Source organism: Podarcis cretensis (genome assembly GCF_951804945.1).
Source record: "Podarcis cretensis genome assembly, chromosome: 3".
In the NCBI taxonomy this organism is placed as follows: domain Eukaryota; kingdom Metazoa; phylum Chordata; class Lepidosauria; order Squamata; family Lacertidae; genus Podarcis; species Podarcis cretensis.
Genome location: NC_137172.1, coordinates 118,203,412 through 118,222,995, shown reverse-complemented (window position 1 = coordinate 118,222,995; position 19,584 = coordinate 118,203,412). Strand labels below are relative to the sequence as shown.

The following is a 19,584-nucleotide window of genomic DNA, read 5'->3' as shown; positions in this document are numbered from 1 at the left end:
AGGGAACCAGGCAGAGGGCATTCTCGGTGGTGGGACCCACCCTGTGGAATGCCCTCCCACCAGATGTCAAAGAGAAAAACAACTACCAGACTTTTAGAAGACATCTGAAAACAGCCCTGTTTGGGGAAGCTTTTAATGTTTAACAGACTATTGTATTTTAATACTTTGTTGGAAGCCGCCCAGAGTGGCTGGGGAAACCCAGCCAGATGGGTGGGGTATAAATAATAAATAATAAATTATATTATTATTATTATTATTATTATTCCAAGAGTCATGTGAAGGCTTTGCTTTAGCATTCCTAAGTAGAAAACTATTCCAATACCGCAATTCCAATCAATACAAGGGAATCGACACGCAAGTGTGTTCTGTCAACCTTCTCCCAGCTGGTACCCACTTCAGATGCTACTGGATTGTCCTCAGCCATGACTCGTGTCCCTGCTGGCTGAGGATGATGAGCACTGGAGTCCAGCAACATCTGAAGGATGGAGAAGCAGTTAAACACTTTGGCCGGGATCCAATACAGAATGAGAGGATGTCACTGTGCTTTCCCACCACTGTCAGATCCTGGCAGGCCTTCAAAATTTTGCTACTTGAAATTCACATTTTTAAAATGCTGTGCACTTTAGAACACATTTTTTGAACACAAAATGTTAGTACTTCTGGCTACGTTGCACAGCTGGTGTTTTGCCACTTCAGTGTTTGGAAAATCGGTGATTCACAACACAATCCTATGCACATTCCCTTGGAAGCAAATGAAACCTGTGGATAAATAAAAATTATAGATTTTATAGAACTGTAGGGCAGAGCATTGCATTCTGGTTAAATTCCAAGCTGATTTCAGAAATCACTTATTTTGACCACGGGATAGAAATCCAAAAAATGAAAAGCTACAATATAAATAAAGCCAACTGGAAAATTTGGCAAGCTGCTCGTGGAAATGCTGCCCCAGCATGGGTCTGAGACGGAAGAGGAAGAGGGATTGCAAAGTAATTGTCTGCCCACATCCAGCAGAGAGATCACACCTCGAACCTCCTCGAACCAACGAAGGAGAGGATTTTGGCAAGTCAAATTAAGAAGAGCAGGCTTTCATTTCTTGTTTCTGAATCATGAAGTCAAGGCCTTTATTGTCAATTAAGCCTTTGTCTCCTGACAGGATGTGGCACCACTCACACAGACCCACTGCAGTGAGAGAGCCTTGGCACTTGCTGCAAGCAAGCAACTTTAGTAACTGTCGTGTCTCAAACTTCGCAATGTCTTGGACTGAAGCCCAGAGTTTCTGCCTGCTGTTGCCCAACCCTGGTGCCTACCCAACTATGGTACTAGGTTAAAAAATGGTTTCCTAACTTTATCTTCGCGTTTGATGGCACCGGAGCAATTTATTCCAAGTACCAGGAGTTGCTTTCTTATAACACTTCCAGATTGTCAGAGACAGCAGCACTGAACAAAGTCTGGCTGATCATTGGCCAGGGCCGTCTTAAGCATATGTGGTGCCGGGGGGGCAAATATCTGCCCCCCCGCCCCCCCCGGGGTTGCCCAGTCCCAGGCACGCAGGAGGCCGGAGCCAGCCGGCCACCTCAGCGTCTCGCTGGCTCAGTCACCCCCGAACTCACAGCGCAGAGCCGCCAGCAGCAGAAGAGCCCGCCGCGGCGCTCCAACCGACTCAACTCTCAGGCCCCGGACTTTTGGCCTGGCGCCCCTAAGAGCCTGATGCCCGGGTGCCCCGCACCCCTAGCACCTATCGGTAAGACAGCCCTGTCATTTGCTATCCACAAGGGTGGGTGTTATGTACTGAAGTTCTCACCCTGGGCCAGCAGGGGGATACTGTAGATAGTTTTCACTCAGGTCCACACATGCAAATAAGGACTTGAAAGTGATGTTCAGTGATTGGATAGTTACAGAAAATTGTTACTGTTGCTTTGTAGTTGAGCTCTATATAAGCAGGTTGGCTGAACCCTTCAGCCCAGTTCTGTTCTGGCCTCTGAATAAACAAGCTGTTTGAAGAATCACTGTTTCGTCTGATATGTTCACCCACAACTTAACAGTGGGTGTGGTATCTTGGTATGTGTTTGAAAACTCTCCCTTGGTATCAACACCTTTTCCTCCCTGCACATGTCCCAGGTGAATGAAGAAGAAAGTACTGTAGTTGTTGCGATCTTGGAATATACCAACTCACAAGTCATTAGCCAGGTGTGGATGCACCCAGGGGTGGCATGTCCCATTTCGTCACCTGAGGCCTCCCTTACCTGGGTTGCACAGTGGCGCCCAAAAAGCAGCGGTGCCAATGGCATGTTCTGGTGAGATCATGTGAGATTTTGGCAAGATCCCTGTGATGGCCTGGGATTCGGATGCTGAACCTGAGGGATCCCAGCCTGCACAGGATTCCCCACCTCCAGAACCAGCTGAGCCGGGGCTGGGGCTTAAACCTGAAGGGTCCTCACCTGTGCTGGATCCTCAGGTGCAGGCACCAGCTGAGTCTGCTCGGGCTCCTGAGGTGATGGAGGACCCATTGCCTGCAGGTGCTCCACTCTCAGCCCCATCAGAGGAAGCTGAGGTTGCCTCTGGGTCCGGTAACCCTCCAGCCTCTCCTGAGCTGCAGAGGCTCAGGGCAGAGAGGCGGAGGGAACTAAGTTCCCGCAGGAGGAGTGCTCGCCTCCAGGCCAGGAGAGGCGAGTCACCTGAGGATCGGGGCCGTCCTGTGCCTCGGGGCAGATAAAAGCCAGCCAGCCCCAGTCCCAGGTTGCGGGAGCAACTTCGTTGGTTGACAGTTCCTGCCTGAGCCTTGTCCTGCTATCCTGCTGGAGCTCCTGACCTCACCCGACTACCTGCCCTGCATCCAGCTTCAACTTTTACGGACTGCCTCCAAACTGCACCTTCGACCTCGGACTGGACTCAGACTTCACCTCCCGGTTAGCCCACAGGACCAGCACAATCCCACTAGATCTCATTGGAAGCCACTGCCGGCGCTGTTTCCCCACCTGCAGGGGCACCACCTCTTTGGCTTCCGCCCCCCAGGGCAGCTGCCACAACCTGCCTCATAGGTAGACTGGCCATGGATACATTCCTCCCATTGCCAGGACTGCCTACATTTGCTTTCATCCGTTTTCAAATGGACACACTGCAGGGTAATCCAGAATGAATCTGCAATGAACTTTTCTTTTAGGAACGAAAGCAAGAAGCACTTTTCAGGGGCAAAAAAACATAAAATTGATCTTTCTCCCTCAATTCTAGAGGCGTATGCCGCTTTAGTCACAGGCTACCTGACCTTACCATTAGAAACGTTACACCTTTTCAAGCCAAGAGTCTTGTTTATAGAAGTTTGCACAGGTGGCATTTGCAGACCTGGCGCTGTGGGTTAAACCACAGAGCCTAGGACTTGCTGATCAGAAGGTTGGTGGTTTGAATTCCCGTGACGGGGTGAGCTCCCGTCTCCTGCCAACCTAGCAGTTCGAAAGCACGTCAAAAGTGCAAGTAGATAAATAGGTACCGCTCTGGCGGGAAGGTAAACAGCGTTTCCGTGTGCTGCTCTGGTTCGCCAGAAGCGGCTTAGTCATGCTGGCCACATGACCCAGAAGCTGTACGCTGGCTCCCTCGGCCAATAAAGCGAGATGAGTGTCGCAACCCCAGAGTCGGTCACAACTGGGCCTAAAGGTCAGGGGTCCCTTTACCTTTGCCTTTACCTTTACCTTTATATTAGGATTGGCAATAAGTCTTTGGTCTTGCCCCTTAGCCTCATCTTGTATTATAATGTTGGAATCAAGTCACGCCTGAAAATCCCAGGACGTACGACGGTCCCATATTCACAGTGATTACCTGATCAGTTTCTCAGGTGGCATCATGCTTTTAAGGTAGCGTAGAACCCTTTCAAGCAGACTGTCTGAAACATTAGCATAATGTCTCAAATAGTTCAGGAAATGAGTACTTTACGAATGATAAGCTCCATGCAAGTTAGATATAATTGATTAAAAGCCCTTCACTAAAAGAGCTACCTACGAGCTGCACAGGTGAAGAGTGGTTCTTCCCTCATCCACTCGCTGTGTCATTTTCCTATTTCATTTTCTCCCCCTACAGCCACCCCAGACACCAACATTAATATTTCAAGTGCTATAGAGGCTGAGTGTATCCCACACCATCCCCTCCTTTCATGTAGAAAAGAATTTCATCCTTTTCACTCATTTCATGGGAGCAGCAAGTCATCCAAATGTGAAGGAAGTTTGTGTCACTGCTTTTTAATTTCCCAAATATGAACATGTCTTTGCAGGGTATTTCATCTTTCACAGCAGAGAGAAGGGATCTTCACCAACCGCCCTGTATTGTTCGCTACCTCAACACTACAAAATCTCAGGGCTTCAAAAGGAGTTGGATTATTGCTCTACCTCAGTGGTTCTCGAATGGTGTGGTGTGGTGTTCCACACTGGTGTCACAGGAGAAAGATTCAAGGATAATCAATATTATATTTTGTTCTTATGATGTCTTATGATCATATCATAAAGTAGTTGTCTTCTGTGTTATAAATCAAGTGCTGCTGGGCATTGTTTGCTTTTGTTTCCCATTGCATTTCTTTTCTTTTTTTAAATAAATTTTTATTAGTTTTACATAAAGTTGTATACAATAAACATAACCATTCCAAATAATAAAAAGAGGTTCCTTCGGATCCTCCCTCCCTGGGTTCAATTTCTTTTTTCTCTTTTTTCCTGCATCTTTTCCTGTAATCCATCTACTTTATATAATAATGGTAAGCAAACTTCATGTCACAGTATACCTGCCAATGATCCCAACTGTCTACAGTGGTCTTTCAGATATATTAAAAAATTATTCCAGTCTTTAAAAAAATACTTGGTCTTCCTGGTTTCTGATCTTTCCCGTCAATCTTGCCATTTCTGCATATTTCGTCAGCTTGGTCTGCCACTCTTCTCTGGTCGGTACTTCTTCTTCTTCTTCCCCCAATGTAATTTTTATCCATAAACAATACTGTGTGGCACAAGCAAATTTTTATTCTGAAAGTGTGGCCCAGAAAATGACCACTGCCCGCGTAAAATGGGGGGCGCCCTTTGTGTAGACGCGTGCAGCCCCTGGATCTGGAGCGGCTCCATTCAGCATAGGCTTGGCTTTGCCTTCCCTCAGGTGGGATACCTGGAGGTCTCCGCCTACCCCAGTCAGTTGTCCAATCCCACCTGGGGGAGGTGTTGCCAAGGAGATCAGGCCAGGTGGGGGAGGGATTACCTGCCCACACAATAGAGGGAGGATCTTACCTGGGAATCCTCACTTGGCTCCAGAGCTTCTCCCACCCTACCCACCCTCAGTTAATGCCTTATTTTGCAGGTTAACTTTTCTTCACAGGTTTTGCAGGTTAACTTTTCTTACAGGTATGCGGGCGCTGCTACGTTAAAGTCGCTGTCAAAGGGCCAGAAAGGAATTTCCCTGCATTGGCAGGTTTCGCCTTTCCTGTAGCAAAACGTCACAACTTTGGCGGTATCAGGCCTTGGGCGGAATCCTTTAGTCTATCTTCCTCTTTGCGGCGGCGATACCAGGGTTCCCCGTTAAAGGGGTTTCTGAAGGGAGGCTTTGACCGTACGCCGAAAGGTCGTCATTGCTCTCCCCTGCGGCGGCGGCGTAACAGGGGCGGCTATCTCTGCTTGAACATATGTTCTCCAGAGCAGGCCCATCCCCCCCACACACACACTGGATAACCCTGATGCTCCCTAGGTCCCCGGCTGGGGACTGGGGAGGGAGAACGCCCAATGCCTGAGCCAAGGTCTACCCACATTTGAAATTTAATAAAGTTGTGGCCAATTTAATCCCATAGCACGTTGTCTTGAGTCGTTATTCCACATGACGGGGGGGGGCCGCTCGGGACCTGGGGACTCCGCCTGTCCATGCAAAAAAGGAGAACCACTGCACAGTCTGTACTATGGCTGGTATGAATCCAATATCTACTAGTGCTTTTTCGCGGGGAGTGAGCACATTTCAAATCATGTAAAAGTTGTCCACCATAGGACTTACTAGTAAAAGTAAAGGGACCCCTGACCATTAGGTCCAGTCGTGACCGACTCTGGGGTTGTGGCGCTCATCTCGCTTTATTGGCTGAGGGAGCCGGTGTACAGCTTCCGGGTCATGTGGCCAGCATGACTAAGCTGCTTATGGCGAACCAGAGCAGCGCACGGAAACACCGTTTACCTTCCCGCCGGAGCGGTACCTATTTATCTACTTGCACTTTGACGTGCTTTCGAACTGCTAGGTTGGCAGGAGCTGGGACCGAGCAACGGGAGCTCACCCCGTCACGGGGATTCGAACTGCTTCTGATCGGCAAGTCCTAGGCTCTGTGGTTTAACCCACAGTGCCACCCGCGTCCCCATAGGACTTACTACCCTCACTTAAATCAGGAAGGGGGGACCTGCAGCCCTCCAGATGTTTTTGGACTTCACCTCCCATCAGCAGTGCCACCTGGTTTTTGAGGAGTTGCACCAGTCCTATCATGTCTACCTGGACATGAGTTCCAGTGCAACTTACTTTTAAGTAAATACACTAAGGACAGTTTTGTCATTTGCAAATTTCGAGCGAAATGGAGTTGGAAGACACAGGTGTGAAAGCACACTCTGACTGGCGAAATGTCTTCCTTAGGAAAGGTAACGGTGTTCCCGTCTTTAAAGGCAAAAGTAGTAGCGTCAGTCATTTTGAGATGCAAAAGGAGAGGCGTTTTGTGGGAGTTTTATGTTGCTAATTAAATCAAGCAGAAGACTAAATGGTAAATACATTGCACATCGGGCAGTATATAATCTTAATAATCAAATGACAGGCTTCATATCGGTTTGAATTTATTAAAGTGACATCAGACATTTGCGGAAGGAGTAAACAGAACTGACATTAGGGGAGGCTGACAGGGCATAGCTGGAGGCTGTTCACAGGGACTGTGGAAGGAGGAGAAATCTGGGCGCATTCTCTCCTACATGTCTTCACTGTATTCTTAATTCTTCTCCTATCATGCTCACGTTAGGAATTCATTTTGCTATCAACAGTCATTTGAAAGTATCCACAATTTCCATTAAAACAAGTACACTAAACAACAAAAGGAATACACATCTTGGAAGTTGTGCTTGGTGCATTTTCCCCTCAAACAAGCTTCCACCCAGTTTGAAAACGTAAGCCACATTCACTTAATGGTTAAGCAGAGGTGTGTACATTTAAAAGAGCCATTGTGCATGAGACATTAATGGCACAGGAATAGGAATTCGGGGGGGGGGTGCAGGTGTGGGGAAACCAAACAGGTAATGTGCACTGGGTAAAGACATCCCCTTTGCAATGTGCAAATGTGACTTGAATCACAGAAATAGAAATGAGCTCACTTGCGATAATATCATGGGGGACATTGTCAGAAGCCTTACTGAAATCAAGATACACTATGCCCACAGCATTTCCTTATCCACCATGTTTGTAATTCCATTAAAAAAAAAAAGAAATTGGATTGGTCTGGCACGACTTGTTTTTGAGAAACCCATGTTGGGTCTTAGCGGTCTTGGCATCCTTTTCTAAACGCTCACAGACCAATTATCACTGTTCCTGTTAGCTAGGGATGATGGGAGTTGTAGTCCCAAAACATCTGGAGGGCCAAATTGGCCTATGCCTGAGTTAGACTGTTGGTCTATATAAGCCTCCCCCAATTTGTGCCCTCCAAATATTGCTTCACTGCAAGTCCCATCAGCCCCGCCCAGAACAGCCAACATTGAGGGAAGATGTGCAGTGTAGCCCAACGACATCTGGAAGCAGAGCCAACCCACCAATGAGGCAAGATGAGGCAACTGCCTCAGGTGACAGGATCCACAAGGGCAGCAGAACTGGCCTCCAAGAAATGTATCATCTGCTGCTGCTGCTGCTGCTGCTGCTGCTGCTGCTGCTGCAGTGGCTGCTCCTTGGAGACTGGATCTCCTGCCTCTTTGGCAGCCTCCTTGGAGACTGGATCACCTGCCTCCTTGGCAGCCTGAGATACAGTGGCATCTCGGTGAATGAGAGGCGCTGCTGGTCTCCTCCCACTCCTGTTCTTGGTTTCACTTACCCCTTGTTCCCTGGCAGGGGGGTCACCAGTTTGTGGTTTGCCTCAGGTGCCAACCCTGTCTAGAAGGCATCAGATTGGGGGATGCTATTCTACATCTACCCATTATTGTGGCTAATGCCCAGTTGGCTGACCAAGGTCCTAGGCCTGAAAGATTTCTTACAATTGGGGTTGGCAGAGACGGAACTTGAGACCTGATGCGTGCAAAGCAAAGGCCAGCCTTCCTCAGCCAGGCGCCTCCAGATGTTCTTGGTCTACAGTTCCCATCAACCCTCTTGGCCATGCTGGCTGGGGCTGATGGGAGTTGGAGTCCAGCAACATCTGGGGAGCTGCTGGAAGTTGGAAATGGCTAGCATAGGCTCTGCCATTAAGCTCAAACACATTCCACCGCTATAAAAAAACAACACACCCTGAAACTAAAACTATCTGTATGCATCGCATCCTGATGATGTCACAGGTCAGCCATCTTGCTTTTTCCTGTGTAGCTCTCACCCAAATACCTTCATATATTTGGCCAGGAAATATCAAACAGGGGCTATAGGCAAGCAGCAAGAGAAAATATGTTTTGTTTTGTTTTCTCTGAGAGATAGATGCAAAGTTCCCTTCCACCCACCCCCAACCCAAAATTATAAACGTCTCCTTTCTTTATTGCTAGTAAAGCTAAAACAACCATAAAAAATAATTACATCTGTGACAAAGTACAATAAAGGCCAGATCCTCAGCTGCCATAAATCAGCATAAACCCATTAGCTTTCAGGGAATTATGTTGTTGATTTACATCTGATGAGGATCAGATACTATGGCTTTAAGGACTTATCTCCCTAATCATTAAAGACAGCTAGAAAATTATATTTAGCCACAACCAGCAAGCTAACCTTGTGTCATTGGGCTGTATTTGTAAATTTCCTGAACTCATCCATCATCAAGATTTAATTAACCTCTAATCAAAATTATATAACTTGAACTACTGCTGCCAGTCCTTCCATAGTAGATTGAAATCTAACAGGCTTGTCTGTTGGGGCTGGGAAATGGCTATGCGCAAAATACATCATGCAGGGTTAGAATAACTGCTGATTAACCCATGGAACTCATCGCTATGAGAAGCAGTGGGGAGCCCCAGTTCAATGGGAGTGAGACAAAACTCAAGGGGGACTGTTTAGTCAACAGCTAATGCTCTGGTTTATTTAGATTTTGTATGCATTCACTGGGGGTCTTGCGCCCTGCCCAACATCCCAGCACATCCCAGCCTCCCTGTCATTCTTGCCACATTCAGCACACAGGTCTGAAATCAGCTTCTAAGTTGGACACTACATGCACACCCTTGCGCTGTAAGCATGTGACTTCCGCAAAGAATTCTGGGAACTGCAGTTTGTCAAAGGCGCTGAGAATTGTAGCTCAGGGAGTGTTAAACCGCAGTGCCCGTGATCCTCTGGGGGAGCCATATTCTTTTAAATGCCTCTTCTCAACTCTTCATGCTCAACACACAATGAGTGGAAGTGGAGCCATCACATGGGACCAGGCTGGGGGGAGAGGGCTTCCGCACTTGAAGCCCCCATGCATTCATCCAAACACGTGAGTCAGGACAAGAACGCCAACAATTCCTCATCTCGTTGTGGAACAGATGGCTGTTATGACCACTCTAGGGAAGCCAGGCAGCAAATCTGCAACTGCAGGCTCTGCCATATTGTTCCATTAATTCTTCCTTGCGCATAAGGCATTTGATATTGCCTTCTCATGCTTCCTCTCCCATCGTGCAGTTTTCTGACACCCTCTCATTTGCAGAGTATCCCTCAAATGAGAAAAATCTAGACTGGGAGAGGAGAAATTCTGGGAATGCAATGATTTGGAAGAGAACGTCCCATTGACAATGGAGAATCAATGGAAATACAGAATGCTTACTGTTCACATTAAGTGGCAGTATGGATGAGCCCAGAATCTACAGGGGCTTCCAGATTACTGTTTATTGAGGGTGGGGGCTTGTTACGATATAAATTTTCTGCAGCATTGTTGGCATCAAAATGCCAGCTCATGTAAATCCAACATTTAATATGGATTCAACCTTACTAGAGGGGCAGAGACATCACCTTGCCAACAAAGGTCTGTATAGTTAAAGCTCTGGTTTTCCCAGTAGTGATGTATGGAAGTGAGAGCTGGACCATCAAGAAGGCTGATCGCCAAAGAATTGATGCTTTTGAATTATGGTGCTGGAGGAGACTCTTGAGAGTCCCATGGACTGCAAGAAGGTCAAACCTCTCCATTCTGAAGGAAATCAGCCCTGAGTGCTCACTGGAAGGACAGATCCTGAAGCTGAGGCTCCAATACTTTGGCCACCTCATGAGAAGACTCCCTGGAAAAGACCCTGATGTTGGGAAAGATGGAGGGTACAAGGAGAAGGGGACGACAGAGGACGAGATGGTTGGATAGTGTTCTCGAAGCTACCAGCATGAGTTTGACCAAACTGCGGGAGGCAGTGGAAGACAGGAGTGCCTGGCGTTCTCTGGTCCCTGGGGTCATGAAGAGTCGGACACAATTAAACGACTAAACAACAACAAGGGGGGCAATCTAGCAAGTTTAAACAAACAAACAGAGCCTGTTCCCGATGACCTGTTTGTGATATTTGAATGAGACGTTTGCAATATTAAGTCCTTATCTGAAAGCACTCTGTATCCCAGTGGGCCTTGGGAGGCAGAGAGGATGCGAGTTTTGATGCTGCAGCAGGGATGAGTAACCAATGCTAAGAGGAGTGGGAAAACATTAGAGTTTGAAATCGCATTTGAAGATCAGCAAGTGAACCAGATTGGTATTGCCTGCATACTGTGCTTTCAAATGACACCCCATTTCGGCTGAGCTGTTTTGGAACCTTTGAATGGAGCCACTTTTTATGATGGTGGTTGCCTTCTTCCAAAATTAGAGCCCTCTGATGCGAAAGCCCCAGGCAGCCCTTCTCAAATCTTGATCTGTGGAATGAAAATCCAAGGGACTGCAAAATCAGGTGAAGGAAGCTTTTTCCTCCCAGCTTCCTTTCACACTCCTTGCAATCATTCAAACGGGAAACGTTTTCAAAACGGAAAGCTGGATTTCTTTTTTAATTTGGACATGCAGCCACTGGATCTGAGCCCAAGCCATTTTCTGCTAAGTACCCAGGGATATGTAAAAGCCTCTGTTGTGGAAGTGGAGTGACAGCCTCGCCCTGTTCCTGCACACTCCTCTGAGACATTACCTGCTGGACACAGTTGGAAGACAGGATATTGCTTGAGATGACAGGCAGCCCTTGGATGGCTGTGATCAGAAATATCTATTTCCTGCCGCTTGCCCTGCCCACAAAAAGAGCAGCGTGGAGAATCTGGGCCAGAGCTTCCCTTTTTGTTTTGTTTTTCTTCTCCAGGTGCAATAAAACATATGCAAAAATAAGGGCAAAGTTGCTTTGTGCTGGGATTTTTTCCCCCTTTTTTCTGGAGCATGAGCTATTGGCTGAAGCCCAAAGCCCTAAAGGAATATTTCCTGTGTGCTCGGTTGATCGTTCCAGTCCTCCTAACTTGTAGATAACATTGGTATGCCTCACTTTGCAACACTCCTAACAATCTAAACTCCACATCCCCTTTGGCTATTGCCTTCATCTCACCTGTACGCTGACTTCCACTTATCATTCATCATAATGGGACCAATCCAACAGCACTGAAGAAGCCAGTGGGAGTTTTTACACTGTCTTCAATAGACTAGGAGCAATACATTTCTCTGCCAGGAAGGGCCTAGGAAATGAAATGGCACATGCTGCCTTGTCAGAAGCAAAACTCTCCAAAATGTTCCAGGAGTTAAAAATGCTAGATTTCTACTTTATGCAACAGAGGAAGTTGCCTTATAATGAGGCAAACTCAAGTTATCCAACTGGCCTGGTACTGCTGCCTGCTCCAGGGATAGGCAGGCAACTTCTTTTCTGCTGAGGGCCATATTCCGTCAGGGGTAATCTGTTAGGGGAAGGGCCGGCCTGAGCCATTTTGGCACCTGAGGTGAAACACAAAATGGCATCCCCCAACCAAGAGGCTGCTGTAGAGGCAGCATTGGGAGACACGCCCTTCACAGCTTCCAAAACTACAAACAGGACAAGTAGAATACGGAGTACTCTCCCAGAGAAAATTATCAGCCCCACCACCTACAGAAGGTTGCAGTCCCCACCTGGGGTCTCTGCTTTTCCTTCCTTGGGAGAGCAACACATCCCTGTCTCCCACCCAGGATCCTCCATCAATCACCCATGAGTACTTAATCCCTAGACTTTAGCAAAGGCCCCAAACCTAGGACTTCAAAAGAAAGATGGGGGGGGAGAGAAAGAGAACAAGAAAAGAGGGGGGAAAGAGAAGCTGGGGGCAGGGGACAAAAGGGGAAATAAGTATTAGAAACAGAGAAAAGTAGTTTCCAATTTTCCATCTTCGGGTTACATAAGCAAAACGTTATCTAAGTCATTCAGCCCGTGCTAATACCCATCGTCTGCACTTTCTGTTAAACCATGTTTCTATTAAGTCAAAGTGTCTCAGAATCACTCATTTCTTCTTCCCATGAAAAGCCCACGAGGGATTCCCAAATTGTTGTTATTATTAGTAATTAATTTTCCCACCATTAATTCCCACCACCATTGCTCCATACTGTCTTGGGTAATAATAAATTCTTCCATCCATGTCCATATTAAAATCTCTCCACTGTGGTTACATATTGGAATAACATTCCATATTTTTCTCCTTATTATATATCCTTTAGTTCATGCCCAGTTCCGTATGTTCCAATTCCATTTCCTGTTGTTTTCCGTTTCCTGTTGCGTTTACGATAGTGTCCTGATCTCCTCCTCCAGGACCTTCCATTTTATTTTTTTCCTGATGTTCCCCACCCCCACCCCCCGAGATAGCATCATAAATCAAATAGCATCATTATTTGAATGCATTCCAAATCACATGCTTTCTCTCTGCTAGAAAGGCCAGGACTAGTAGAGATACCTGTTTGTGTGTCTAAAGACCCTGTTTTTTGCCCTCCTACCCTCTTCCTCTCCATGCAATGGGCTGCAGGAAGAGGAATGGATTGCTTTTGCTGGATGTCTGGACTGAACGCTTGCAGAAATCTTTCAGATTAGGCCACAGGCTCCCAGCCTCTGAGCTGCAGCATGCGGTGATGGCGGGGAGACCATGGAGCATCCTACCAGGAGTGCCACACTGCTGCCTTCCTGAAATTTAATAAATAACAACAACGGTGATGATTAGAAGCACATTCTTTCCTTCAAAGAGTTCTGGGCACTGTTGGTTGTGGAGGGTTGCTGGGAATTCTAACTCTGTGAAGGGTAAACTGCTGCACCTGGGAGTCTTCGAATGAAAGACCGCTCCCCGAATGTGCTTTACTGAACTCTCCCCTTTCGAGCTTTGGACGTTTCCCTAAGCAGCTTGGTTTCCTTTCTCGGGGGGGGGGGTGGAGACGGGAAGAACAGCGACAAGCTTGTTGCACAGCCCAAGTCACACAGCCGCACGGAAGCTCAGGTCAGGGAATGCCTGATCTGCCTTGAGAATAAGACTCTTGGTTAGTGAATGATCCAACTCAGAAACGTGGCAGCCTTCCTTCTGCAGTATACCTCATAATCTGAGGTGGACACAGAATTGAGGGGTCCCCCTGCTCTCTATCTGTTGAGGGGCTCTTTCATCTCTTAATTCCCTTTCATGTGCTTCAGGATAGAGCCCCAGCCCTGAAAACAGAGCCAAGCCCTGGTGAATGCTGGCATGGACGAAGACATTAATTCTATAGGAATTGCGATTATCCAAGCTGGAGTCTCTGCAAAGGTTTTGAATGGTCTCCAAATTCAGTTGCCTATTATTGGAACAAAAAACACCTTGCTAGCTTCCACCACATGAAGAACTATTGCTTAAACTTGGAAAGAAAGGGAAATGATCTATTAAAGGACCATGATGGAAAATGGAAATTAAGAGATTATGGTGAGATTAAAGATCACTTTCAGAGTTGGTTGCATTATCGACAATTACACGATACATATAAAGAAAGGGTTCAGCTATACAAGATCTAGGTTTCAAACAGAAGTGATCGAAGGAAAAGTGAAATTACTGAAGGCCGCATACAGCATACTATTAGAATGGGAGATGAAAGATGAAGAGGTAAAATCAGTTATGACTAAATGGGCACAAGATGTAGGTCACAACATCATGATGGAAGACTGGGAAAAGTTATGGAAAACCGATTTAAAATTTACAGATTGTTCCCTGTTGAAGGAGAATTATATGAAGATGATGTATAAATGGTACACAACACCAGTGCAGTTAGGGAAAATGTACAAATCTAGTTCAAACATATGTTGGAAGTGTAAGGAAAAGGAGGGGACATTTTATCATATGTGGTGGGATTGTAATGTAATCAAAAAAAATTGGGAAATGATATACAATGAATTGAAGGAAATGTTCCACTTAACATTTGTTAAAAAACCTGAAGCATTTTTGTTAGGGATTGTAGGGAAAGACCTGCCAAAAAAGCTGAAAAACATCTTCATGTATGCGACAACGGCCACAAGAGTCTTAATAGCACAAGGATGGAAGACTGAAGAAATTCCAACCAAAGAATCATGGCAAGAGAAACTGATGGGCTATGCAGAACTGGCAAAATTTACACATAAGCTACGGGACAAGGACAACTGTGACTTCAAAGATGAATGAGAACCCTTTACAAAGTATTTGAATTTGACGAAACAAAGTGAATTGGACTCCTTGGCAGGTTTTGAATAAACACTCACAAACTCTTTATTGACAATTATCAGTTAGATAATTTAAGGATTTATACAACTTTGTAACATGCAAAGAATAGCATTTACAGAGAAACCAAAGATTGGAACTGAGGGAAGTTGGGGGGTGGGGGGTTGTATGGGAGGGTGGGGAGGGAGGAAAATGGGGCGGGGGAGCAAAGATGACAAGTTTTTGGATAATATGTTTTGTTTAAATTTCTAATAAAAACTTGTTTTAAAAAAACACAATATCAGTTGCCTAGAGGCTGGAAAGTATCAAAAACCTCATCTGACTTCCTTTTGAAGAAGTGCTAGACTTTTGCAGCTAGTATTACCCAGAGATTTACATAGCTACCCCGTGTTAATGTACTTTGCAAGGGTATATTTAAATTCTGTATTTGTGTGTGTGTGTGTGTGTGTGACAATGCCTCTAAGACCCAAGGCTAATTTTAGAGGCTGGGTGTGGAAATGTAAGGTTATTTGAGGAATTCCATATGGAACTGAATCCAGACCTTATAGATGGAAAGGCAACTCGTCGGGAATGGCTCCTTCTTCCTGGATCAGTCTTCTGTTCCGAAGAATGGCAGATGAAGATGATCGACTATATGGGACTGGCAGAAATGACCGGCAGAATCCGAGACCAGGGAAAAGAGGCGGTGGAAGAAGATTGGAAGAAGTTTAAAGATTATTTGCAGAATTATTGTAAAATTAAGGAATGTTGAAATGATGTTGGACAGAAACTAAGTGGTTACCAGCTGTAATGCAAAGGATGAGCAATAAGTTAAATAAGTAATAATAAGTTATAATAAGGATTTGCTGAGTTAAGAATTTGAACTGGAATACAAAAGGGGGAGGTGAGAGGAGGTTCTGGGAAATAAGGTAATGGAAATAAGTAATGGAAATTATATTTGTTTTGTTTTTTCTTTTTTCTTAATTGTGTATTCTTCTATTTTTGTTATCTTTTGTGTATTGCTTTTTTCTGTTGGTTTTTTGTATTAAATTGGAAATTCTAATAAATATCTTTTTAAAAAAAGAAAAAAGGAAAAAAAAAGTCTTCTGTTCCAATTCCTGCCTCTATTCTAAACAGCAGTACGCTCGAACAGAACAAAAAAGGGAGAGAGGGGGAGCTATAACGAATTGTTCAAGCATTACAAAGGAAGAAGACGACGTAGGGAAAACTTAAATGAAGTTCTGGATGATCTCCAGCTCCCTTTTTTTTGGTTTGGTTTACATTTTTTGACCAAAATAACAGATTAAATCTCCACCGGGGTGACTATAAACTAGCCCAGCTTTGGGAGCTCAGGGTTTTGCATCTTTACTCTGAAGTATGCAGTATAAACTGAAAGCCTTTTGCCTTGGAAAGAATTCCTTGTAACTTTATCTGAATGAGTTGCATTCAAAGAGGTTCAGTCTGCTGATAAACTGCTGAGATAAGGTTTACTCATATGCACTGGGGGGGTTAAAAAATGCATGGTGTCTCTATAGATTTGAGGACCTGGTTCCACATGTCTCTGTGCACAGAGAGCTTTGCCTGAATTAAACCAAGAAAGCCCATGAAAGAGACATGGCTTGCATTCAGACAATCTACCGTATTTTTCGCTCTATAAGATGCACCAGACCACAGGACGCATCTAGTTTTTGGAGGAGGAAAACAAGAAAAAAAATATTCTGAATCTCAGAAGCCAGAACAGCAAGAGGGATCGCTGCGCAGTGAAAGCAGCAATCCCTCTTGCTGTTCTGGCTTCTGTGATAGCTGCGCAGCCTGCATTCACTCCATAAGATACACACACATTTCCCCTTACTTTTTAGGAGTGAAAAAGTGAGTCTTAGAGAGCAAAAAATACGGTATTCAAAAGCTGTTGTTTATAATAATAATATATAATAATAATAATTTATTATTTATACCCCGCCCATCTGGCTGGGCCTCCCCAGCCACTCTGGGCGGCTTCCAAAAGAATATTAAAATACTATGATACATCAAACATTAAAAGCATCCCTAAACATTAAAAGCCTTCGCAGAACAACTCAAATAGAGGCGCCTCTGACACATCACCTGCAACAACACAGCACTCCACCTTGCAATGGTCCCATTAGTCATGTTGCCGGACTACAACCTTTCTCATCCTTGACCTTTGGCCAATCTAACGGGGGCTGATGGAAGTTGTAGTCCAACGCCTGAAGAACACCATAACTTGCTATCCCTGGACTGAAGGATGTTGGCATTTAAAGCAGTCTAGCACAGGGATCAGCAACCTTTTTCAGCCATGGGCCAGTCCACCGTCTCTCAGACCATGTGGGGGGCCGGACTATATTTTGAAGGGGGGGGAATGAACGAATTCTTATGCCCCACAAATAAACCAGATATGCATTTTAAAATAACAGCACACATTCTACTCATGTAAAAACACCAGGCAGGCCCCATAAATAACCCAGAGATGCATTTTAAATAAAAGGACACATTCTACTCGTGTAAAAACACGCTGATTCCCGGACCGTCTGTGGGCCGGATTGAGAAGGCGATTGGGCCACATCCGGCCCCCGGGCCTTAGGTTGCCTAACCCCTGATCTAGCATGTTTTACGGATGTTTGTTGGTTCTATTCTTCCATGCTGTGCCTTGATATATCTTCATGAAAATGTAGATAATACATAAATAAATAAATAGTAAGATCTGCTGGATTTTCACTCATCCTGAAGCACGTTGCACAAACAAGAGCACTCCTGACTGGCCCTTTGTGAGCCCTCCAGCGTCAGGCAGAGAGGCAGACAGATCATGTGATTCAGAGAAGGGAGAAGTTCTCAATGTGCAGGTGCCCAGGCTTGTGTCATCATCATCAACCTTTTTATTCGACCGTCAGTCAGAAAAAAATACAAATATGTTTATCAATACACAATTAAAACATTCAGAAAGATTTTAGAGCTTAGCCAACACTAAAAAGGGCTAAACAGATAGCCCCATGTCAATACAGTCAATTATGGTGTTGCGACGCTTAAAGGCTAAAAAAAGAAATTTGGCCACCAAAAAAGGTATAGCTCTAGTGACATTATTCAGCAAGTGTAAAACCTGGTTTTCTCCGGGTAGGAAGCTAAGTTGACATAGGAGTGGGTCTATAAAATTTTGTCTAAGCTCTGCATAAGAAGGGCAAGTCAAGAGAATGTGTTCGGTGGACTCAACCACACCGATAGCACAATGGCAGGTTCTCTGGGCGTATGGTACTCCCTTGTACCTTCCCCACAATATCGCAGAGTCAAGGACATTTAATCTAGCCGCTGTAAGAAGTCTGCGGTATTCCACATAGTGGACTTCTGCAAGGTAGGGGGCTGGTATGGTCCGATAAATCTGGTCCCCTAGGAACATCCCTGGTTTTACCTGGGCTATGTCCTCTTGTCTGGCAATATCACTCAGTCTCCGGGAGATCACATCTCTAGCTTGCTTGTACGTCACAGACCCAGGCTTGTGTCTCTTAGAAGGGATCAGTGGGCTGCTTTGCATGTCCTAATAAGCCAAATTATGGTCTCCAGGGAAGGTGTGAGCATAAAGGCTTTGCTACTTCCAGGTCTTTCTTACTCCTCCACTGAGCTGAGCAAAGCCAAAGTTTAAAACTTCATGTTATAGTATTTAAAAAGCTTGGGGAATGAACCTGCCCTTTGTTCCTTAAGATGTTGCTGTTTGGTTTATTATATATACTTTATGGCAAAGTTACAATTTGTTCATTCATTTTATACCAGAGAGAGAGAGAGAGAGCGCGCGCATTTTATGGGTGGGGGCAGTAATCTAAGCAATTTACAAGGGGGGGGGGGAACAGTAATGAAATGACATGCTAAAATCTAAGAGAGACATAGTATGAAAATACAGCAAAAGGCTAAACTGCAACAGCATCTGAAGAAAACTTTGATGCAACCATCACCCAAAATGAAAGTAGTAAGAAATAAATAATATCATAAGTAGTTTATCCACACCATCCAAAATCCACTACTTGCCTTTGCAGAGATAAATACAAAACTGTTTGCTGATGGGGAAATAGTTGGCAAATGAGTTTACAAACCTCAATAGTCTATTAAAACAACTATGGTCTATAAAAAAGGGGGGGAATATTAAAAGAAAGGAGGTTCTTGGATTTGTAACTATGGCAACCTGCTAGGTGGGAAAAGTTGTATCTGCAGGGATCTCACCTATTGCACTTGTGTAAGAATTTTCTATTTTAACAACTATTCCACCCACACCCCGCTATGCCGACGACATACCCGAACTGTAAAAGGATCTTTCAACGCAAATAACTGCAGAGTGGCTACAGCCTTTGGTGTTCCTTTGCTGCCACCCAGTGGCCGTTCATGAGATGATCCAACTGTGCGCATCAAAATCCACGTGTAAAATTGAGTGCTGGTTAAATTTCCAAGTCAAAAGAATGTTGGCTGTTGTTTTGAAGGGGCAAGTCAGCTGAAAATGACAAACGCATAGCTGTGTGAGGGACAGAAAGGGACAGTGGTGGGGCAGAGAGAAGAGATGGAAGCATATTTATTCATTTTGGGGCCGCAGTTGTGGTCCCATTATTAATAAGAGCGGATTCCCTGAATCATTCCATCATGGAAGGGGGCAATAGGTTCTAAGACTTGCAGCGTGGAAAATGTTTCAAGGATTTGTTTTGAAACTTGGCAATGTGGAGAAGGAAGCTTTGAGGCTGGTCTGTTGGAGCAGATATTGTGCATTTTTCTTCCATAGACTTTACGATGGCTTTTCCATAAATATTTCTCCATTTGTATTGCATTAGGTCAAGGGGCATGGCT

The 19,584-nt window shown here is 45.2% G+C and overlaps 1 long non-coding RNA gene across 1 annotated transcript in view; it reads left to right on the top strand.

The window, feature by feature from the left end:
• The window catches only part of LOC307212780, a 362,404-nt gene that overhangs the window by 263,954 nt on the left and 78,866 nt on the right, over positions 1 to 19,584 (top strand). The gene's annotated exons all lie outside the window — the stretch shown is intronic.